Source organism: Dasypus novemcinctus, chromosome 7 (genome assembly GCF_030445035.2).
Source record: "Dasypus novemcinctus isolate mDasNov1 chromosome 7, mDasNov1.1.hap2, whole genome shotgun sequence".
Lineage (NCBI taxonomy): Eukaryota > Metazoa > Chordata > Mammalia > Cingulata > Dasypodidae > Dasypus > Dasypus novemcinctus.
The window spans coordinates 101,491,547-101,516,271 of NC_080679.1; the positions used below are offsets into that span (position 1 = coordinate 101,491,547).

Below are 24,725 nucleotides of genomic sequence, written 5' to 3' on the forward strand. Positions count from 1 at the left end.
CGGATGGTGCCTGTGTACCTATTCTCTGTTCTTCAAAGGAGACTGTGATCAAGTTCAACATTTTTTGTGCTAACAATGCACACAGGTCTAAGAGGGATAATCTAAAAATAAATTACTGAAAAAAAAGATAAGGCTTTGGTACTTTACCTGATAGGAAAAACACTGATATCTCAAAATATCAATGCTGGTTCCATCTTGGAGTCATTCTTTTTTTTAAAACTACTTTATGTATATTCATACCACTAAACATGGTGAAATTATACTTAAGAAGTATTTTTGAAGATGAAATATTTCAAGACAGATAAAATACAAGATAAGGGGAGTTTTGAAAAGAACTTAAAGTCCCTGAGTAAACCTTCAGTATTGGGCTGTGGGCTTCAAATACAGGTCTCTGCAATGACCTTCCTTCTAAAGATCTGTAGAAGATAATAGGCTATCTCCTAGTCTATATAATGCCAGTGCACTTCTCTGATCAAGCTCTAACTGTAAGTTAAAGATTTAATTAGTCTTTGGAACTGTTGGTCTCCAAGTAGACCCAAGAAAATTCTAAACAAAGAAATTTCTTCAGAATTTAGGAAAATTTAATTTTAAAAATAATCTTGGCAGTTGAGCCTTAAGATAGTTAAAGAGATAAAATTATGTCCTCAACTTACTAAATTAGCTATATTAACTCTCATTAGAGTTGTAGATTTCTGAAATTTCTGCATGTGTGAAAATTAAAAAAAAATATTGCCAAAAAAAATCCCAGTGAAAAAAATACATTTTAAATATGGTAATCTGGCTTAAAAACAACAACAAAAACCTGGTTTTTTGACAATCACCTGGCCCAAAGGAATAACTGAAGAAGTGGTTCTCAAACTTTAGGATGCATCAGAATCACCACTTGGAGGGTTTATTGAAACACAGACTGCAGGGACCCACCCCCTAAGTTTCTGATTCATTGGTCTAAAGAAGGTCCTTAGAATTTGTATTTCTAACAAAGACCCAGATAATGCTGCTGCTGGCCAGACAACAAACAAGTAAATAAACAAGAAAACAGTGGATGGTAGTAACTTCCATAAACAGAATTTAAAAAGATGACTCATTTCTTTAGACTTGTTGGTGATTGGAGAAAACTTCTCGGAGGAGTTGACATTTAAGCTGAGACCTGAGTAACAGAAGCCAGCCAAGAAAAGACTAAAGGGAAGAACATTCTCAGTAAAGGGAACAACTTGTGTAAATGTCCACATGCAGGAAAAAAGGTTGGCTTATTCAAGAAATAGGTGGAGTTGGGTTGCAAATAAGGGTAGAAAGGCAATCAGGGGCTAAATCATTCAAGTAGGGTCTTTTTGGTGAAGGTAAACAGTTTGGAGGGTTATACGCTGGGGGGAAGTGCTCCAATGTACCATACTTTAAAAATACTTCCATCTAAGTAGAAATAATGAATACTGCAATTATTCTGTTGGTATTTACATACAAAGAAAGATCTCAACATATAAATTATAAAGTGCAACTTTCATTTGGTCAAAGGATGGTGCCAGTAGCAGTAAGTACAGTCGAAGAACTCGGGGGCTTGAAGGCTCTGCCACTTATTAGCCATGTGATTAACGATATGTCCCCTTTAGCTCTCTAGATCTCAGTTTTCTTATCTATAAAAGGGACATTAGTATCTTTAAGAACTGTTATGAGGATTAAATAAGATGATGAATTTACAATATCCAGTAATTTATTTTAGAGATACTTAATAAATAGTACTTATAATTATATTATTCCAGATCAGTCTCTTCTGCTCTTTCCGATATATTCATCAGCTCAAAACAACCAAACAACTGAAATATGCTAGGTTTTCAAAGTAAACTCTTTCTTGTATCCAAATTCCCACAGTTTTCAGTTTTCTAATGTACACATATTACATGTGTGTCTACACCTGAACGTTTAAATACACTTGTGCAATACTACACCTAAAAATAATGAGTATGTATTTTAAACCAACATATAAGAAGCTAATCACCCAATAAATATTGCTCCATTCAAAGTACAGAATTACAGGGCTACAATTGTTTGAAATAACTTTGATACTCCTAGAACTACTGAATCAATCTAAAAGTCTACTGTTTTTTAAATTTTACTCATTTTTGCCTCAAAACAAAAACAAAAACACAAAAGCAAAATCCTTGTTCACCAGACATTACTCTGATAGTCATTTGTAAAATTCAAACTTAGCTTTAAAATATGACTAATTAATACAATAACATTCAAAAAATGGCATAGGTTCTGAAGATAATCTAAAGAGTTACCAAAATGTTGGAGCAAAGCAGTATCATTAAAATAAGCACACAGCAATAATATAATGACATTCTAAGAAAAGACACTTGTTTGGATAGATAAGTTCTAGTATGCTTGTGTAAAAGCAAATGACCATGTAATATGTACATTAGGTATATGTGCACAGGATGGAGTGAGATTGAGAGATTGTTTTTAGGAACAGGGACCAATGGGAGTATTCTATAAGAGACTGATAAGGTCATGATAGAAAAGTCATGCTTCTAGCTTTTCCAACTTGTTGGCAGTAATACGCCAATATTCTTTCTTCCCAACCTCAGTCACTTTATTGCTGTAATCACTTACTAAGTATTTCTGATTCCTCTTTTTCATCATTAATTAGCAGTAAAGACCACTAGCCTTCCTTATGAAAAGAAGATAGAGAGTAGTAGAGAAAGGTTAAATTGAGAATGCAAAAGTAAAAGCACAGGAGAGATGGCTAGAAAAAGATGGGAACCTAGACCCATTTACTTCCAAAGAAATACCAGAATTACAGGTGGTATAAGTGGAAAAGTATTTAAGCAGGGCAGTTCCTAGGGTCTAAAGTTACTAGGGGGAAATGGACTTGGCCCAGTGGTTAGGGCGTCGGTCTACAACAGGGGAGGTCTGCGGTTCAAACCCCGGGCCTCCTTGACCCGTGTGGAGCTGGCCCACGCGCAGTGCTGATGCGCACAAGGAGTGCCCTGCCATGCAGGGGTGTCCCCCGCGTAGGGGAGCCCCACGCGCAAGGAGTGCACCCGGTAAGGAGGAGAGCCACCCAGTGCAAAAGAAAGTGCAGCCTGCCCAGGAATGGCGCCGCCCACACTTCCCGTGCCGCTGACGACAACAGAAGTGGACAAAGAAAAGCAAATAGACACAGAGAACAGACAATGTGGGGGGGAGAGGAGGGAGATTAAATAAATAAATCTTTAAAATAAATAAATAAATAAAGTTACTAGGATCTGGTGAAGCTCAGAGGGACAAACACAGGCCCAAACCCCACCCTGAATCTTGTTTGCTCATAATCTGAGTCTGGTGGAATTCCCACTCTTACTGCATAAGCCTGAGAACTGAGCCTCGGCGGCTTATGAGAAGGCTTCCGCAGAGTTGCATTTATGTACAGACATGGGCCAGACTGGGGTCAAAGTGATACGTATGTTCTCAAAATATTTTTCCATAGAAACACTGCTTAAGTTTCATATAACTGTTGTTATATCTTCATGATTTAATGAAGTGGACATCAAACAAAACATCATGCATAAAACCACAATACAAAAATAATCTATGAGAAAATATATTCTGAATGACAGTATTGATATACAAATTAAAGACTGCCTGTATTAGTCTCTTTAGGTTGATGGGGCCTATCATGGTTAATGGTGATTACTAAACATGTAATGCCATAGTCACATGACTGAAACTACTAATAGTCCAAATTACCTCTGGTGAAATTCAAAATCTTTGGGGCCAGATGAATTTCAGAACTGATTTTTTAAAAAATTTTAACAAAGTAATATAGTATATATACTGTGTATGTGTATGCATATATATGTATGCATATACTCTGACCAAGAGGGTTAGAGGTAGCACCAAAAATCCAACACAATATTTCTACAATGAAATATAGGAATAGTCACATATGGGAAATATAAAGACTATAAATAGCCTCTTGTAAATTCAGGTCCGGATTTCCCACCAAACGAGGTTAGTTCAAGTCAGGTTTTGCTGCCTGAATCAAATATTCTTTTATTTTTCCATAAATTTTTGTTATTTGAAAAAAAAGTTTTTTCTTTTTTCTTTTTTTTTTAATCTCAAAACATTTTGGAGTTCAGAATTATAGATACAGGCCTACAGACACTTCTACAAGTATCTGTAAATGTTCATATATTCTTCCAACAATCTCACATGAATGATCCACAATCACTTTTAAAAAGGAAAATTTGGGAGCTAAGCAATTATAGCTGAACAGCTATGCCTGAATTATTCTACATCTTTCCTATTGACCCTTCTGATGCCAGTTTCTAGCTCAGGAGTTGGAAACAACTCACTTTTGCTTTCATGAACTTCTCTGACTTCAAATTATACTTCAGCTTCTATTGTTTATGAATTTATATTCTCCTCTGGAGAGTAGCTAACTTCTGGCTAAGTTATTTTTTTGCTGAAAGCTTCATTATTTGTCACTTATCAGCCTCAATCAACTTTAGTCCCTGACTTCTCTTTGTCTGCTCTCTTCCGTGCCACAGGTAGCAAGAGAACAGCCGTCATGCTTCTGAAAGAATAGTTTCACAGTTATAAAATAGTCTTCCCCTTGTATTTTCTCTTCTTTCCAGATGTTCCTTCCCCACCAAACACTTAAATCAAATAAAATGGAAGCCATTTGCAAAATATTTCATAAAAAGAAAAAAAGTTAGGTGTAGATATTAGATTTTAGTGCCCTTTCATAAAACTGTTTTTATCATGGAAGAACTAGTTAATTATTGCCTTCCTTCCATCCAAATAAACAAGAAAGAAAATGAAAGGCAAATTTAAAGAAAATGAAAAACATTTAATATGACTCTTTAAAAAATCAGTTTTTTAAATAAAGTGTTATGCATTTTCAACCAACTACATAAAGAAAAAATGATAGCAACAAGGAAATATTAATTGGCAAAGGGGGTGGGAGTTGCTTAAGAATGGGAAGAACACAGGCTCAGAAAAAAATCAGCCACCACTAAAAGAAAATGGCAATGTAGTCTATAAATAGTAACAAAATACCCTGTATTTACATAATGGCTTTCTTCCAAAGAATTCATGATGATGTATTTTTAAAAGTCAAGACAAGTTAAAAAAAAAAAGAGACCAAAAATAAACTAGGCTTGAATCACTCTTTAAAAGTATATGATAATCACATATTGAAGATTAATTACTCGATCCTAAAAAAAACCCAGAACCTGTTAAAGATAGTGTTTTATTTCTGAAACACAGATTCGATCCAAGTTTCCAATGAAAGATCAAAGTAACAATGCTGAAAAAATCTACTTAGAAGTCACTAAACAATGTACCAAAATATTTTAAAAGGGAGACAATTATCTTAGACTTGTCAAAATTGTTTTCTTTTTTGGGTGACATAATAAAATTACTTTTCTTTCAAATGTCCTTGTTTTGGGGATATTTTTAATTCTAGTTAGGCAGAATTTTATCATCTCAATGTAAAGATGAATCTTCTGGTTAGATATGCCACAGGGAGTTAGTGGTATTCCAAATGAGAAGAGAAGCATGAAAAAGGTTAAGTGATTTCCCCAATGTTGTGGGTGGAATTGTTTTCCACAAAAAAACATATGTTCAAGTCCTAATCCCCAAGTATGGGTCAATGTGACCTTTTTTGGAAATAGGGTCTCTGCAGATGTAAATCAGGATGAGGGCACACTAGATTAGGGTGGACTCTAATCCCAAAACTGGTATTGGACACAAAAACACAAATACAGAGGGAGGGCAACCACGTGAAGATAAAGGCAGAAATTGCATTGATACAGCCATAAGTCACGGAATGCTAAGGATTGCCAGCAATTATCAGAAGTTATGGCAAGGAAGATTCCTCCCTAGAGCCTTCAGAGGGAGCACGGACTGTCGACAGCTGGATTTTGGACATCTGGTCTCCAGGACCATGACAGTATAAATTTCTGTTATTTCAAGCCTCTCAGTTTGTTATGGCAGGTCTAGGAAATTAGTAAACCCAATAGTAATGGTGACTATTAATGGTGAAGCAAGAAAGAGAGATCTAGGTATTTAATTTCATGTATAATGTTTTAAAATATTACATAAATCTTTGTTCCACAACATGAAAGTAAGTATTAAATTGGAAATAAGCCAATTATGAGACATCATAATGTATTTCTGTCAGGTTTTCAGTGTTTTAAACAATCTTTATTTTTAAACAATCTTTAACTCCTGATAGTGAAAATGTGAATAATAAAAAATATTTTTTATAAAGGTATAAACAAAAGATAAAAAGAGAATTATTTGGATAAGGGTAGGGGAGAATGTAAGACCTTGATTATGATGCTTTATTTCCCATTTTTGGATGAAATATGTGAAGCCAATTTTATAAAGTTATAAATATACATAATCAACTTTCCAGGGGAACTGTTCATCTTTTTCACTATTATAAATTTCATTTGTAACCTACAAACTCTGATGACTCTCAATCAAGCAGAGATTACGGTTAAAATCATAAATAATTTTAACATACAATCCTTTCAAAAATATTTTCTACTTGGTATTAAATATTTTCCAGTACTTCAAAAGTCATAATCTCTTTCATAAGTAAAATAAACCAACCAACCAAAAAGTTGATTTGTGACCTTGGTTATTTCTATCTTGTTTATTTGAAACTGCGATTCCTTAACATGTTACAGAGCAGAAAATTTGTAAATGAGACTAAAGAGGGAAATACAAATATTGTACATCCAACTTCTGATTAATTGAGACAAACTAATAAATATAAGAAAAACAGAGCTCAGACTCTGGGACTGACCACACTTGGATTTGAACCCCCAGTCGTATAGTATCTAAATAACTCTGAGCAAGTGACTGAACTTCTCTGTACCCTGGTTTTCTAAGTCTGTTTGGCAGATTATAGGAGATAATGCCTATAAAGGGCAAGAATCACAATGCCTAATAAAAAGTTATAATTACAAATAAGATTTTTATAGAGAATTATCTATTTATTCTGTTGGAAACATTCTGAATTGTCCTGAAATTGTTCCAAGGCAACCTGAGAATAGGTAAGATTTTTTTACTCCTTTTTAGGTTGCATATGCACAAGATGGCTTTGTGATAAAAAACCTTCTTTTCCTGATATCATATAAAAATTATGTAATGGAAGTATAACTCAGTTGTAGATGGATGAAATGTTTCAAGTTTCAACTGGACAGAAATCTATAAAAGTGCTAGGACCATGTCTGTTTCTTTTACTACTCATCCAAGCAGCTAGTATAGCTCTGAAACATGACAGCAACAATAAATATTTGTTGAATGACTGAATTAATAAATGAATGAGTGGGCTAAAGTCAACCAGAGGAGCTATAGAAGGGCCAAGAGATGAAATATGTGGAAAGATGACTGACATTTGAGATGAAAAACAATCCAAGATGAGATGGTGGTAGATCTGGGTAAATGGCAAAGACCAAGGGAGTTAGAGAACCTTTTAGAGTCAAAAGGAATGAAGAGACTTGAAGGAAGCTTGATATGTGCTCTGGAAAGGTGACACTCAATGAATGGCAAGAATCGGAAAAGTCAGTGTTCTGAGTTTAAAGATCTTGTCATATAAACAATGAGTTGATTCTGGAGAAAGCAGGTTCAGCCTAAAACTACAGATCTTTTCTCCAGGGTTAGAAAAAGGCAATTCTGCCTTCACAGAGTATAAAGGATCCATGAAAAAAACTTCTGGTTTTACATATGAAGTGTGAAATATTTCCTCAAAGAGGAAAGAAACATGGAAGGACACAGCAACCAAAAAAAAAAGAGGAAAAGGGCTATAGAAAGATCCAGAAGAGTAAAAAATGATTTACACAGAATCATTCTGAAGTGAACAAGAGGAAATAATGAGTATACTGACAATGGGCAAATTTAAATAATATACCTATTAAATGAATGCAATTACTTTCAAAATGAGCAGTTACTGTCATTCTGTATGGTTTGCATTCGAGAACACTTGGAATTTTCCCATAAAAGCATGAATTACAGTGCAATGGGTACTATGTGGAAAAAGCTGAAGGGTTAAAGCTGTAATTTTTGGTGGAGTGATGTGTTCAGCAGAGAGCCCAGTTCTGAACTCCCCAGAAAAAGTCATACAAACATGCACAGAACTTGGGAAGCCTTCTGACTCAGTGCCACCTTAGATTGTTCTGCAATACAGGGTCTATTTGTGGAAAGCACGCAACTTATGGGATGGTCAAACCACCTCTCTGTCCTACTTAATGTACTCTCATTTCTCATTAGAGGCAGGGTGTTTTGCTACAAGGAATGGGGATGTAACTCCTCATTATGGTTGGTCGTACTTGGTTGCAAGAACTATTATAAATGCTAGGGTTATAGCAATTAAAAAAAAAGCCAAATGAAAACGTCACCCTTTTAAAGTTTTTATTCAAGGTGTTTTAGAGGATGGAAGGAATGAATGGAAGAGAAAATAAACAAGTTTACATTTATTTAACCCCCTTTACATTGAAATATTTCATATTAATTTTGCAAATTGCCTCGTGACCTCCTACCCGCCAGTGGGCTGACTCTTATGCTGAAATATATCTAAAGAAAGTATGGTTCTTTTGGGCATATATTATATTTCAAATAAGTACATTTGAAACATTTTACATAATTAAAAGCAGCAAACTTTTTTTATATTTAATATTAGCTTCTTTTATTGCATTTCATAAAAAAAATTTACTCCTCATGACGAAAGTAACATTATAGAACCAGAATACATAACACAAAAAGGCCTTAATCCTAGTACCTTAATACAACCACTCAGTATTTCAATACTTGTATTTTCTAATATTTATATAGTTGCAATCATAACATAAAATAACTTTGAATATTTTACTTAAAAGTTTTATCTTAAGTATTTTTCATGACTTCATAATTATGGCTTCCTTTTAAACCTAGAAGATACCCAAATTAACAAAACAATAAGTTCTGTATTTATCTTTCTCCCACACCATCTGAAAACTTATAAGAATGGAAATGAAAAGTCTACTTTAAGCCCAACTAGTCTTTGGATTGAGGCCCAACAGTAAAGGCTTAAGCCCAAACAAGGCTAGATTGAAAATCTAAAACCAGACATTTTTTTGAAAATCACTATTATATAACAAAATGTTGTGTTAACGTCATGGATTTTGCCATTAGCTTTGTGGTTGAATACAATTATTGGGAAAAATTAATGAAATCACTTTTTTTCTACAATAAACATTTATTTAACAAATAGTAAAATATAAGGTTATAAACATAACTTTAAAGTTCAGAAAACTAGAGAATCATTTAATTGATCCAAACTAAATTTCTGCTTCTATCATAGCCCAACATTTTTTTTTTTAAGTTAGCAAAATTTGTTATCTGTAGATTTGTCTGAAACTAAGTACAAAATACAATGAATGTCCTTATATACTGATATGGAATTATACTTATTATGTGTCTCAGCTAGACCACAATTCATTAATAAATTCTTGTAGCTGCCTGAATGCTACTTAATATAATTGACAAGGGAGAGAAAGACTAGCCAACTGTCCCTAATTCCATACCTCCAGACTGACTTCACCATAACCTTGATCCTAAACTTCCTTTACACATAATGGTTTTTGCTTGTTTGATTGATTTTGTTTTGTTTAATAATTATATAAAAGATCTACTATTTTATTTAATGCCTTTACCACAACAGAGATAAAGTAGTATCTATTAACCTGAAAACAAAGTTTATTAAATAAACTAGTTTCATGGATTGAGGTCTAAGGAAAATGGGCAAAGGAGGGATTTAATTGGAAGGAGAGTGCGTCCAAGTAGAAGCGAGATGGGATGCAGAAGATGGGAAGAACTGCCACTCTGACTTAAGGATTACAGGTACCCAGAAGATAAAGTAATTCTGTACATGCCTACTAGTCAAAAAGATTGTTACTATCATCAAAACTGACTATGCTTCTTCCACTTCAACAAGATCCCCAGAGATCTATGTTCCTAACACTACTGCCAATCTAAAACATTCAACAGAACAACCCAGTCCACAGCACAAAAAATAAAAATTTCCTTTTATATTGTACTTTCATTCACTGACTGATTTCTGAATTCCAAAGTAGCTTATGTCCTATTTCTCTGAGGAAGCAGAGAGCCCTGTGCTTTGTTCCAAAACAAATCATTCCTTAATATTTGCCCCATAGACATCTTAGAGGGGTCTGACCATATTGTGGTTAAACTATACATCGAATCAAATAGAGACCTGTTAAACATTAACAACATAACTCAAGGTGCAATTAAATTCAGCATTCCAATACCACGTAAATGTAATGATATTTTCATTGCAATGCAGTATCAGATAAAACAAAAGGCATACAATTAAGAGGTCTAGGGAAGCGAACTTGGTCCAATGGATAGGGCTTCTGTCTACCACACCGGAGGTCCGCAGTTCAAACCCCGGGCCTCCTTGACCCATGTGGAGCTGGCCCATGCGCAGTGCTGATGCGCGCAAGGAGTGCCCTGCCATACAGGGGTGTCCCCCACAGAGAGGAGCCCCACCGCAAGGAGTGAGCCCCATAAGGAGAGCCGCCCAGCGTGAAAGAAAGTGCAGCCTGCCCAAGAATGGCGCCATACACACGGAGAGCTGACACAGCAAGATGACACAACAAAAAGAAACAGATTCCTGGTGCTGCGGATAAGGGTAGAAGTGGTCACAGAAGAACACGCGGTGAATGGACATAGAGAGCACACAACTGGGGGCGGGGCAAGGGGAGAGAAATAAATAAAAGAATAAATCTTAAAAAAAAAAAAAGAGACAGGTCTAGAACCACAAGGCAATTGTAGGCTCTGAGATAGAGCAATTCATTTGCGGAGCTTGAAATTTAAGTAGATGTTATAAAACAAAGGTTGGCAAATTTTTATCTGTAAAGTGTCAGATGGTAAATACAGACTTTGCAGGTCACTTATAGTCACTGTTATATATTCTTTTTTCTTTGAACCCTTTAAAACTGTAAAATAAATTTTTGGCTTAAGAGCCATACAAAAACAACCTGCAGGTCGGATTCCACCTGTGGGCTATAAATTGTCAGTCTGTAACATAGAATTAGTTGCCTTTGGTCTCTACTACACCCTGAAAACTATTCACTTTAATATTTCAACTTCTAATATACATTGCAGCTGCTCAACATATTTGATGGATGAATGAATGAGCGAATGAATTCTATTAGCAGTGCAATAACAGAATTACTTGCTAATCATTAGTATTGCTCACCAATAGATGGTTCTTCTCTCCTAGGCACACAGAAGACTCCCTAGCCTCCCTGTGACTGGATGTGTAGTTTCTGGGCTGGAACAAGTAATTGTAGACATTATACCCACCATGGCTCTTTTTTGTTTTCTTTGCAGCATGGTGATCAGTGATGATTGAGAAGGTGGCTGCTCCATTAGGTCCCCAAGTGACTATTATGAGCAGAGATGCTGCTGACCATGATGACCATGCAAAGAGAACAAGAAATAAACCTTTGTTGTTTTAAACCACTGAGGTTTTGTGGTTGGTTCTCACTTTCTCATAATATAGCCTATCCTGACTGACATACTACCAGTCATACATACTCCCATCTTCAGGCAATAAGCAACCTATTTTAAAACACAAAATTGGATGCAGTACAAAGCAGAAAGAAAGGAGTACCTTTATCAATCTGCTAAAAAATGAAGTGCCCTGAGTTTTCAATCTCGTTCTAAAAGGCAGTCACCAATCATTTAATTTTTGTGACTTATTTTCCTAGCAAGATGGGATAGTCAGCATATTTAGCTTCTAAAGAACATACCTGTAGCCAAATTAAGAAGGCAACTATAAAAATTTGACTTAAAATTGAATAAGTTGGCTAATTTCTAGTGGCATCTGATATTTTGCATACTAGTTACTTTGACTGTTAATACATTTATGTGGGAACTGAAAAAAAAAACTGGATAAGAACTCAAGTTGTAGATCTTTAAATATATTTAAATGGATACTGGATTAGTACTTTTTATATACTTAACTCTTGAAATATAGAATGCTATTTTCTAAACTTACTATAGTTAGAGAAATTGCACAAATAAAATTAAGTCTAATAATTAAGAATCTTGAGAGCCCTCATATAAATCATTGATTGATCATAGGTCAGTAATTCTGATCTATCTTGTTTTTCAGAAATCTTCATTTGAGGCTCTCACTCTTATTGCATTTCATATCCCCAAAATATATTCACAACTGAATTTTCTGCCACTACTGTATTTAAATTTTGATCACATATAAGGCAGTTTTAATTTTATTAGCACTGAGAATATACAATTTTATTATTTATATTTAAAAATGAAGACATTCAATGGGAAAAGAGCAATTCAAACAATAAGGAATCTTAAGCCTTTAAGGATTCAAGTCCAATATAGCCAGGCACATAGTATTGGTTGAAATGATGAATAGCACTTAATCTACCCTAAAAATAAGAATCCATGTAAGAGTAAACATATTTCGAAAGATTTTCAAAAAAAGATAGTGATCTTGAACTTTACTGATAAACCATCAAATAATAACCTGAATACCTTTCTTCTATCAAATCTAAGTCATGTCTAGCTATGCTTTAAGCTGATTTCTTTCTTACTTTTATTCTATTTGATCATATAGGAGAACATTATCATGTATACTGTATTTTTAAAAAAGCTGGAAAATAGGGAAAACTATAAAGAAAACTAAAATCACCAATAATTAACCAATTATCAAGGATCTACTCTATGGAATTATCTACTTGGGTTCAAGTAAAATCTATTCCAGAAATTTAAGGATTGTTTGATACTAGTACATTTATTAGCAAAGCAAATAAAATGTAAAGTGATCAGAAGTCACTGGGCAAGGGGGGAGGAGAACAGATTATTTATTAAATATAATGAGGAAATTTTCCAGCTATTTAGAAAAATAACAGCTAAAATACAAGTTAATGTATTTTAGATTAAATCATTAATTAAAAACTTTAAAGATTAGAAATAGTTACAGATATATATTTACAAGATTTTTTTTTTTTAAAGATTTATTTATTTATTTAATCCCCCCCCCCCCCCGTTGTCTGTTCTCGGTGTCTATTTGCTGCGTCTTGTTTCTGGGCAGGCTGCACTTTCTTTTTCACACAGGCACACTCCTTGCGCGTGGGGCTCCCCTACATGGGGGACACCCCTGCATGGCAGGGCACTCCTTGCGCGCATCAGCACTGAGTATGGGCCAGCTCCACACGGGTCAAGGAGGCCCGGGGTTTGAACAGCGGACCTCCCCTGTGGTAGACGGACACCCTAACCACTGGGCTAAGTCCGTTTCCCTACAAGATTTCTAGAAGAGAATTTTCTAAGCTTATTATCAATGGAAAAATATTGACAGGTTTTACTCTACAGAAATTTACAACTTCTATACATTAAAATATATCATAAACAAAGGCAAAAACCAAGAAATATACTAAATAGTTACTACAGATATTAGCCAAGGGCTTATAATCTTAACTTATAAAGGGTTTACACAAATTGATGGAAAAAGAATTAAAAACACAACAGAAAAAAGGAGAAAGGATATGAAAATAAAATTTATAGATGAGTAAAAAATAAAATACAAATGGTTAAAAAAGCATGTTATAGATATCATTCTTATTACTACTTAATATTACTTAGAATTAATTTTGGTAAGCTTTAAGGGAAGGGGAAATAGGATGTGGTGATGGGAGTGAAACACACAACACTTAAAAACAATGCAGTGATATGAAAAGTATTTATCTTCTATAGCTCATCAGTTCCTTCTATGAACCTATCATACCTTCACAGAACTCAAGCTTCATTCCACTTCTCTGAGAATAGCCTTTCCCTGTTTCCCTCCATGTCCTCATGAGTTATATTTTATGTTATATGAGCCCACCCTTTAGCCAGAGTATCTGTTGCACACAGGGGTTTACTTATGCCAGTGGAGCCAATCCACTGATTAGGCTAAGTTAAATAGATTCCCTATCTCTAGCATTTGGATTCAAAACAAAGGGGCAATAACAGGAGGTAAGATAAAGTGGGAATGGCGATGTTAGATCCTTCTGCAAGAAGAACAAAGTAAATCAGTTTCTACAAAGAGAGAGGGAAAAAAATTGGTGGCACACAGAGAATGAAAGAGGAGAGATGAACATCTCAAGCAAGAGACAGAAAACTTAAGTTCCTGACTGTAGTTCCATATGAATACTAGCTGTACTTCCTGCTCCTGAAATACCTCTGTAGACTTCTAATTACTTTGTTTAAATGAGCAGAAGTGGATTCTGTACCTTAAAAGCAAATAATCCCTAAGATATGTAAATACCATAGATTTAAAATAGTGAAAACTTGGAAATAACCCAAATGTCTGAAGACAGAAAAGGATAAATAAATTAGGTACACACAATATATGAAATCAAGAAAAGACTAATAATAAACTTATTAATAATATTAATGACAAAAGAAAATGCTTATGATATAGTAAATGAAAGGAGCAATATACATGCTGGTATGTACATATTATGTGTGTGTTTACATTAATTTCATTTTGACTCTGCTTAAAAAAACCAAGAAATACAAAAATGCTAACAATGGTTATCTCTGGGTTGCAATTTTAAAATGTTTAAATCTATCTTTATTTTCCAAATTTTCTTTAAAAAAGCATGCCAGATTTTATAAGAATAAATGAAAATCTGTGAACAAGTTTTATAAACTTTACCTTGGAGAAACCAAATAATCAATGAGGGAAAGTTTCTCTTTGCAAAGTATTCCAGCTAATAGACGAAGAAGGAAGAATTAAAATATCACTCTTCTTTTGCAGTAATTCTTAATGAAACAGGGGTTCTTGGCAATGATCATAAATGACTAGCTGAAAACATATTCAATACAAAGCCACTGATAGAAACAGACAAAACAACCCATGAAATATTCTTGCCAAAGTTAAAAAAAAAAACAATTGAACATGAATTTGATCAAGTGTCCAAATCAAGCCTACCCAATTGACAAGGAGCATCCAACAATACAACAGGAATGCAATCAGTAAAATCCAGATGGTGGAAACTTAAGCAAATTGCAAGGGGAGAAGAAAGGCAACAGATGAAACCCATAGATTCAGGATTACTTCAGAGAAATCTCAATTGCAATATATTGATCTTATTTACATCCTGATTCAAACAGCTGCATAAAGACAAACAAACTTATAAGTTCGCCAGAAAATTTTGAAAATCAACGTATGATGATAATTAAGGTCTAATTTTAATGTTTAGAAGTATGGGAATGGTATTGTGGTTATTTCAAAACTGAGACCTTGTCTATAAGATACACATAGAGAAATATTTATGGGTGAAAACTGTTACAGTAGCTTCATAACACAGCACTTGCACGATAATTGTTTCCATTTCTTTTAGCCCAGTCTAGTGCTTTAGGTGAGATAGGTCATAGGACAAAGGTCAGAATAGGAAGAGAGATACAGTGGGCCAGGTCTGAGACCCCCATTCTGTTTTCAAACAGCATCAATCAGTTTTTACCTGTGCTTCTGACTCAGTTCTGTCATTGAGGGCCATGCCCCTCAAGAACTTCTTTTCTATAGTCATCTGTAGTCTTTCTTAGTTATCTCATTGTACTCTGGGTTGCTTCCTCACTGAGCCATATTTCTCATAATTCCTTCCCTCTAAGCTTTTCTCACACACCTCTCGAACTGTTATTTATGACTTTATTAAGTAACAATCCTCTACACCGAACTGTCTTCACAGAATGCTTGCTATGGAGACCTACAGAAGCCCAGAGGATACCTTTCTCAGGTTTTCCTCTCTAGCAGAAGCCTTTCTTTTCCCAAGTTCCTTATACAGTATTATAAGAGTCTGGGAGAAACAGAAAGTCAGCATTGTTCCTAGTTATTCATGATCATTTCCAAATCATTACTGCAATATCCTCATGTAAGAATCCTATTCCTTTGAGTGTTATTATTTCCCAATTATACCTTCTCTTTTCCATTTCCAAATATCTAGTATAGATCTCCTAATCACCACCCATATTATCAAGAGCTTTGGCACCTGATCTGGCACACAATAATCCCATCTTTCCACCCATCCATTCTTAAAAAAAAAAAAAAAAAAAAGGAAATTAGTAAATACGTACTTTCTGCCAGGCAAAATGATTTCAGCATATACAATCAAGTAAAATGAATGAATGAATGAATGAATGAATAAAGAAGAGACAGCTCTTTCTCGCATTAGAATTCCAACGGAGGGAGACGGATGTGGCTCAATCAATTGGGCTCCCGTCTACCATATAGGAGGTCCAGGGTTCGATGCCCAGGGCCTCCTGGTGAGGGCGAGCTGGCCAGATGGAGTGCTGGCTCAGAGAGTAATGAGGCCCCGCACAGGAGGGCCGCCCTGCGTGGGAATGCCAACTCGTGCAGGAAAAGCCAACCCATGCAGGAGTGCCTGCTGAAGTGAAGAGCTGGTGCAGCAAGATGATGCAACAAGAGACATAGGAGAGAAAATGATAAGGGGGAACTGAGATGGCAATAAGAAAGTAATCGCCTCGCTCCCGCTCCAGAAGGTCCCAGGATCAGTTCCCAGAGCCACCTAATGAGAATACAAACAGAGACAGAAGAATACACAGCAAATGGACACAGAGAGCAGACAACGGGGGGGAACGGGGTGGGGTGGGGGAGAAATAAATAAAAATAAATCTTAAAAAAAAAAAAAAGAATTCCAACTGATATACGTAGAAGAAAGGGGAAATAGAGAATCCCATTTGGAAATCCCACAGTAATAAATATTGCAAACAGGATCCACCATGGGATGCTAAAATTCAGGGGCAAAAGTTTGAGGAGAGACAGGAATTGCAAACTTCCAAAGTATCTCCAAAATACCTACCAAAATACAAAAGGAATGATAATAACTTTACAATGGAGTCACTCAGCAGATATCAAGTTAATAATCAAGATAAATATCACCAGTATTAAGATATTGACACCATGAACCCCCTAATGCATTGAGAAGGACACAGCATCATTTCTGTACTAGTCTTACCAAAAATGTACCACCTCATTCCAAGTTAAATTCAAACACAGAGACATTATACGAAATAGCTCATAAAACTCTTAAAAAATATCAAGGTCATGAAAGACAAAGAAAGGAGAAGAAACTGCTATAGATTAGAGGACACTAAGGAGCATCCTGGATGAGATTCTAAAACAGAAAAAGGACACAGTGGAAAAACTGGTGAAATACAAATAAGGTCCCCAGTTCTATATAGTTAATTTCCTGCTCTTACTATGTTTTATGTAAGATGTATTAACATTGGGAATAGCCAGGTGAGGAAAATAAGGGAACTCTTCATCCTATTTTTTTAACTTGTGAAAAATAGTTTAAAATTTAAAATTTAAAAAGGATAACACAGAAAATAATAAACAATTCCTCCCAACACTTCAACCCTATGGTATCCTCTCTAAAAGACAATGTAGTGATACCTGCTATTACTTGCTATTGTAAAAACTGACCTCTACTTACATAGTTCTTATTTTAAAATCTTGGCATGTTCAAGGAAAGGGAAACAGGTACAAGGGTATTCGAAAATGCACCAAGTGTGCATTATCTGGTGGGTACTTAAAATATGTTATGTTCTCAAACCTCTAAAATTCTCTAACAATATCCCAGTTTAATAAGGAAATTGTAGTTAAGAGAGGTTAAGTGACACCAGGAGTCATATAGATACAGAGCAACAGAACTGGGAATTATATCGAGAAATTCCTGACTCCAAAGTATAATCTGTTTCATTACATCATGCTGCCACCAAACTGAAAAGCCTAAAGGCAACATACTTATAAACACAAAGTATGGTGATTCATTTTGAAATTAGATACTTTCAGCAATGAACAAAAAGTAGTCCCTGCCTTCAAGGAACTTACAGACTTGCAGAGCTGAGAATTAAGATGAAATGGAGACTTTATATATATATACAGTGACAACAACCTATAGAACTATATGATTTTCTAAAGTTATGCCAAGTAGCTTGGGTATAAGAACAGAAGGCAGATAGAGGGATTAAGGTGACTGATAAGGGTGTGGAGCTTTTCTTTTTTTGGATAATGAAATTGGTCTAAAATTTTTTGTGATGATGAATTCACAACACTGGGATTATACTAAAAGCCACTGATGGTACATTTTGGATAGAACGTATGGTATGTGAATATATCTCAATAAAACTGCTTAAAAAAAGAAAGAAGGCAAATAACCAATCAGGGTTGGCACACTGGGAAGTATTAGATGGTGATGAAGCTAGGGGCAAGGCAAGGAAATGGTCAAAGTAATAAATCTACGCTGAATGAGATCTAGGTCTAGGCTGAATGAGAATGAAATGAGGTTAGAAGAAATTAAGAGTCATGTAAGTGATAGAGAGTAGGGCTTTATTTTAAGAAACTATAATATTGGAGTAAGATTTTAGAAGGTGATGGCATATAGTCCTTTCATTATTTCTACAAATTCATCATTTCCTTCTGTACTGGTTTTATTTACACTCAAAGCATAAAAATATGCTCAAATTTCTTTGATTTTAAAAAATTATGTTCTCAACTCTATACCCCATCCCCTTTTCTAATTCCCTGAAAAGCAAAGTTCCTTGAAAACAACAGTCTCCATTTCTCCATTTAGTAGCTAAAATTACTATTATGGGTATAAAATACAAGGACAAATAAGACTGACATGGTAAACATATCATTCCACACAAAATGCTCTTTTAGAGGTCACTATTGGCTTCTATATTAGGAAATCCAAAAAATCCCTTTTTAGTTCTAATAGACTGTATGAAGTGGAAGTGATATAAGTGGTGCGATTCTGGATATATATTAAAAACACAGGTTACATAATTTTTCTTTTTCAGTTTATTGTTTATTTCTCTCCCCTTCCCCACGCCCCATTGTCTGCTCTCTGTGTCCATTTGCTGCATATTTTTCTGTGTCGCTGCGTTTTCTTCTGTGTTCACCTGCATTCTTGTCAGCAGTACTGGGATACTGTGTCTCTTTTTTGTTGAGTCATCTTTCTGTCAGCTCTGTGCGTGCAATGCCACTCCTGGGCAGTCTGTGCTTTGTCTCCTGTGGCGGCTCTCCTTGAGGGGTGTAATCCTTGTGCGTGGGGCCCCCCTACGCCCGGGACACTCCTGTGTGGCACGGCACTCCTTGCACGCATCAGCACTGCGCGTGGGCTAAGAGGCCTTGGGTTTGAACCCTGAACCTCCTATGTGGTAGGCAGACACTCTATCAGTTTAGCCAAATGTGCTTACCACATAATTTTCTAATACTTTGGATATGTGGTGTGAAAAGGCAAAAATTTTAGCCTAAACTACTCAAAGAATGGAACTGTCATTAATTACATAAGGGAAGAATTCAGGTAGAGCAACTTTGGGAAGTAAGATCAGAGGTCCAGTTTTGAATATCTAAGTGGAGGATTGAAGAGGCATTTGCATATATAAGTCGGGAGTCTGGTACTGATGTCTGGGGTAGGGAAATTTGGAGCTATAGGCAAATAGATTGTAATCATGACACTGGATGAGACCACTGAAGGACTAAGTGGAAGCAGAAGAATGGGAGTCCAATGGTTGACATCTAAAACATTACAACATTAACAAATTATGGAGAATAAAAGAAATCACTGAAGACCCAGAAGAAGTAATCAGTGAGAGAGAAAAACCAACAGATTGTCAGGTCCTGGAAAACAAGTGGAAAAAAAAATGTCTGAAGGAAGAAGTGATCAAGTGGCTTTGTCACTTAAGCCACAAATCTGGGAGCTGTCCTTCCCTGTAACCCATCTTTCACTCAATTTTAAAAATATCTTTCAAATTTATCTTCTTTTTACACTGCCTCTTCCTCAGCTGAATGGCTCATATGTTCTCACTTGGATTACTGAAAGCATCCTGAACAACTCAAAACACAATTCAGGGAAACGGATGTGGCACAATTAATTGGGCTCCCGCCTACCATATAGGAGGTCCAGGGATTGATGCCCAGGGCCTCCTTGTGAGGGCAAGCTGTTCCATATGGTGAGCTGGCCCATGTGGAGTGTTGGCCCACGTGGAGTGTTGGCCCATGTGGGAATGTCACCATGCACAGGAGTGCTGCCCTGTGTAAGAATGCTGCCTAGTGCGGGAAAGCTGCCCTGTGCAGGAGTGCCAGCCAACCTGGAGAGCTGGTGCAGCAAGATGATGTAACAAGAGACACAGAGGAGAGAAAATAAGAAGACGTAGCAGAACAGGGAGATGAGGTGGCATAAGAGAGTAATCGCCTCTCTCCCACTCCAGAAGGTCCCAGGATAGGTTCCTGGAGCCACCTAATGAGAATACAAGCAGACACAGAAGAATACACAGTGAATGGACACAGAGGGCAGAGGGGAACAGGGGAATAATAAAAAAACCAATCTTAAAAAAAAAACCCAAAAACCCACAATTCAAATATCATATATTCCATCCCCCACAAAAATCCTTAGTCACTTGCCTGCAGTGTAAGAACCTTTATTATTTGTTCCTTGTCTGCTTTTTCAGCTCCATCTTTCCATACTCCCTTTCAATATTATCTTTAGGTTTTTGCTCTAAAGAGTTCCTTGCATTTCTTGTAAACATCAAGCTATAAAATTCTTACTTTCTAAATACTTGCATATGCTGTTTCAGAAACTTAGCCAATCTCTGACCCTATCCTACTCTCTCTTCATCAGACAAATTCTATTTCATCCTTCAAGATTCAGCTCCAATTCCAAGCTCCAATTCCCTCATTTACAAACTGTACTTTATATGATTTTCTATTTTCTTGCTTATCTCTCTCACTAAACTGTTAAATGCCTTGCAGGAAGGGGTATTTTTCATCACTGCATCTTCAATTCAGCAAGGCAAAAGCTATGCATTTAATAAATGTTTGTTGTATGACTCAATTAATACACAACACAAATATAAATCCTTAACATGATAATTTTAAAACAAAGTAACTAATATAAAATAAGGGAACATAAATAAAATATAATAACCCCTGAGATATAATTAATTAATACTGACTCAAGAACCATGCTCAAAGACAGTTTTTATTGCTTCTAGTCATTCATGGTTTTCATGAACTTATCTCAAGATAATTTATATAAAAGTTGTAACATTTACATACATTCACAAACTTTCTTTCTAAAAGGAATTAGTATAACCTGTACTGTTTAACCAAAATGCTTTCATTTAGAGTTTGTGTGTTTCATCAATATTTATGGAAAGTCTATGTAAAATAGCACCAAGCTAAATACTATGGAGGTTTACAGAGGAAACAGGAAGCATCCAAAGCAATAAAAATATAAGACACATACAAATTACGAACATAATAGGTCCTTCTAACATGAGAGAACTGCTGAAGGTAAGCAGATGAGCAGTATTACTGCTACTTTGTAAAAATTAAAGCAAAAGGATGAAGAAAGGAATAAACAAACAGTAATAATCAGTGGAGAGAATAGTCTGGCCAGTGGTTTATTTACTGTTTACAAAATACAAAAGCTTTATTTACTTTTTCTAACTGGAAAAGCATAAATGCTTACCTTAAAAATATTCATAAGAGGAAAAAAGAAAGAACATCACCTGATAACCTGTAAGCCAAAATTAATCAGGGTCAATAATTTTGTACAAATAGAACTACACTGTATGTAATATACTCTTTGACCTATTGTTTTATAAATAATGCACATTTCCACATGAGCAACATAGATCTAAGTAACAGTGTAGTTAATAGCACCGCCTCTGGAATAAAACTATCTGTGTCCATAACCTACCTCTTTCTTAATAGCTGTGTGACCTTGGGCAAATTTCTTTTATCTCAGGTAAATTATTTTTAAAATGGAGAAAAAAATAGTACCTATCTCATGGGGTCGTTGAAGTATACAATGAGATAATCCATCCTAATCACTCAGAATAGTAGCCAACATATTAAATATATGCTTAATAAGTGTTAATTTTTATTCCTATATCTGTCATTTTAAATGACCATTCTTATGCCATTATAAGAAGGTATTTGAATAATCCCTTACTGATGGTCACTTCAGTTGTTTTTCACAGAGGCAATGCTTTTAAATGTTAGTGAAAGGAAAGAAGGAAAAGAAAACCATTTATGATTCATGAAAAACCATTACGATACTAAATTTTAACATGGACTTCAAAACCACGACTTTTAGCAATGTGCCCTTGCCTAACTCTAAAAGTTTAATTTGCACATCAAGAGTAAAGGTTTAATGAACATTTACCTATACCCAAAAAAATACACAAAAAACCCCACAGAAAGCAAACAAAAAAACAGTACATCTAAAATTAACAGTGAACTTTTTCTCTTCTAAACTGACTCCCTCACTATAGTACGGGTCTTGATCTGATCTATCTTCCTAGCACTAAGTAATAGAAAACCATCATGGGGAAATGGATTTGGCTCAATCGATAGAGCATCTGCCTATCACATCCCCTGGCCCACGTGCAGCGCTGATATGTGCAAGGAGTGTCGTGCCATGCAAGGGTGTCCCCTGCGTAGGGGAACCCCACGCCCAAGGAGTGCGCCCAGTAAGGAGAGTCGCCCACTGCAAAAAAAGTGCAGCCTGCCCAGAAGTGGTGCCGCACACACGGAGAGCTAATGCAGCAAGATGACGCAACAAAAGAGACACAGATTCCCAGTCCCGCTGACAAGAATATAAGCAGACACAGAAAGCAGACAACTAGGGGCGGGGGAAGGTGGGGAAAGGGAGAGAAACAAAATAACAACAACGAAAAACAACAAACAAAAATGTCCTGAACTAGTATGGAAAAATATTCAGTTGATGAAGAGTAAAAAATGTGTGATGCTTTAAAAAAAAAAGAAAATCATCATGGTAGGAATCTTACACTTTTAGGGGATGCAGACTTTTTATATTAACTCAAGTACTACGAGACTGAAATATTTCAGTGAGGATTCTGGGCCTCTTCTTGTGGTAGGGCCCCAAAGCACTGGGTTTGCAAAGAAGCCTCCATTAAGTATTCACTCCAGCTGTTTAGTTATTTCATTTCATCTCCTATGCCATTTTCAAGAAAAGTGTAAACTTTAAAGTAGCATATGGGTAGTCCAGAACATTAACAGAATAATGTGTTTTAGAAAGCTTGTAGAAAGCATACAATAAACAGTTACCACTGGTGGAAGGAAACACTATATATCCAGACTGATTCAACTGATGTAGGTTTCATGGGGTACAAAAATTTGGAATGATAAAACTTCTGAATAAGTAAATACCATACATTCATAATATTCATAATATAAGAGCTTGTCCCTGAAAGTAATGATCTTATCAGGGGCAATCAAGTACCATTTTATTAGCTTTTTTTCCCAAGATTTATTTCTTCTTCACCCTTCTCCTCCCCCTTCCCCTGTCCTGCTGTTTTTGCTGTCTGTGTCCATTCACTGTGTGATCTTCTGTATCTAGGATTCACTGGGATTTGATCCTGGGGACCTCTGATGTGGAGAGAGGTTCCATGTCAGCTGTGCCACCTCAGTTCCTGGTTTCTACTACGCTTCACCTTTACTCTCCCCTTCATCTCTTTTGTTGTGTCACCATCTTGCTGTGTGGACTCACTTGTTCAGGCACTGGCTCATCACGCTGGCACTCAGCTCACCACACTGGCACTGACTCGCTGTGCAGGCATGCTCTCTCTTCTTCTTTTTCACCAGGAGGCCCCAGGGATGGAACCCGGGTCCTCCATATGGTAGACAGAAGCCCTATTACTTAAGCCACATCTGCTTCCCATTTTATTCAGTTTTCACACAACTAATTCAGATGCTCCCTAAAGAACTAAAGTGATATGTTATATTAAATCTAAAAGTATTCAACTTACCATTCAATGAAACCCTTGGGTGGTATATAGATTATGTCTCCAAAAAAAAAAAGCAAGCCTAAATAAGTCACAAAAGGATCTACTATTTTTCTTTTTTTTAGGAGGTACAGAGAATTGAAGCTGAGACTTCTCACACATGCGAAGCAGGTGTTTAACCACTTGAGCTACATTGGCTCCCCCTAGTATTCTTTTCTTGTTTCTTAAAGATTTATTTTTTATTTATTTCTCTACCCCTCAACCCACTGTCTGCTCTGTGTCCATTCGCTGTGTGTGCTTCTGTGTCTGCTTGCATTCTTGTCAGCGGCACCAGGAATTTGTGTGTTTTTGTTGCGTCATCTTGGTGTGTCAGTTCTCTGTGTGTGCGGCACCATTCCTGGGCAGGCTGCGCTTTTTTCACGTGGGGCGCTCTCCTTGCAGAGTGCACTCCTTGTGCATGGGGTTCCCCTACCTGGGGGACAGCCCTGAGCGGCATGGCACTCCTTGCATGCATCAGCACTATGCATGAGTTTACCACATGGGTCAGGAGGCCCTGGGTTTGAAGCCTGGACTTCCCATATGATAGGAGGACGATCTATCAGCTGAGCCAAATCTGCTTCCCCCTCTAGTATTCTCTATGCTACGTAATAAACACACTTTGTTTTTTGTTTTTGATACAAATCAAACCATGTTGATGATTTCTTCTTTTATTTTTTTCTCTCCCCTTCCCTGTCTGTCCCCCACCACTCCTCCGCAGCTGTCTGCTCTGTGTCCATTCGCTGTGTTTTCTTTTTGTGTCTGCTTGTACTCTTGTCAGCGGCACCTGGAATCTGTGTCTCTTTCTGTTGTGTCATCTTGCTGCATCAGCTCTCCAT

At 36.2% G+C, this 24,725-nt stretch overlaps 1 protein-coding gene across 20 annotated transcripts in view; it reads right to left on the reverse strand.

Moving 5' to 3' along the window:
* The window catches only part of MBD5 (methyl-CpG binding domain protein 5), a 438,647-nt gene that overhangs the window by 352,998 nt on the left and 60,924 nt on the right, over positions 1–24,725 (reverse strand). For 4 of the 20 annotated variants that reach the window (XM_071216446.1, XM_071216444.1, XM_071216450.1 and 1 more), the window contains exon 1: positions 21,570–21,618. The exons of 14 other annotated variants lie outside the window; for them this stretch is intronic. The gene's annotated coding sequence lies outside the window, so the exon portion shown is untranslated. Of the gene's footprint in view, positions 1–11,355; positions 11,455–21,569; positions 21,619–24,725 lie in introns of those variants that run through there. 2 more of the 20 variants (XM_058300955.2, XM_058300949.2) reach the window with 1 other exon arrangement.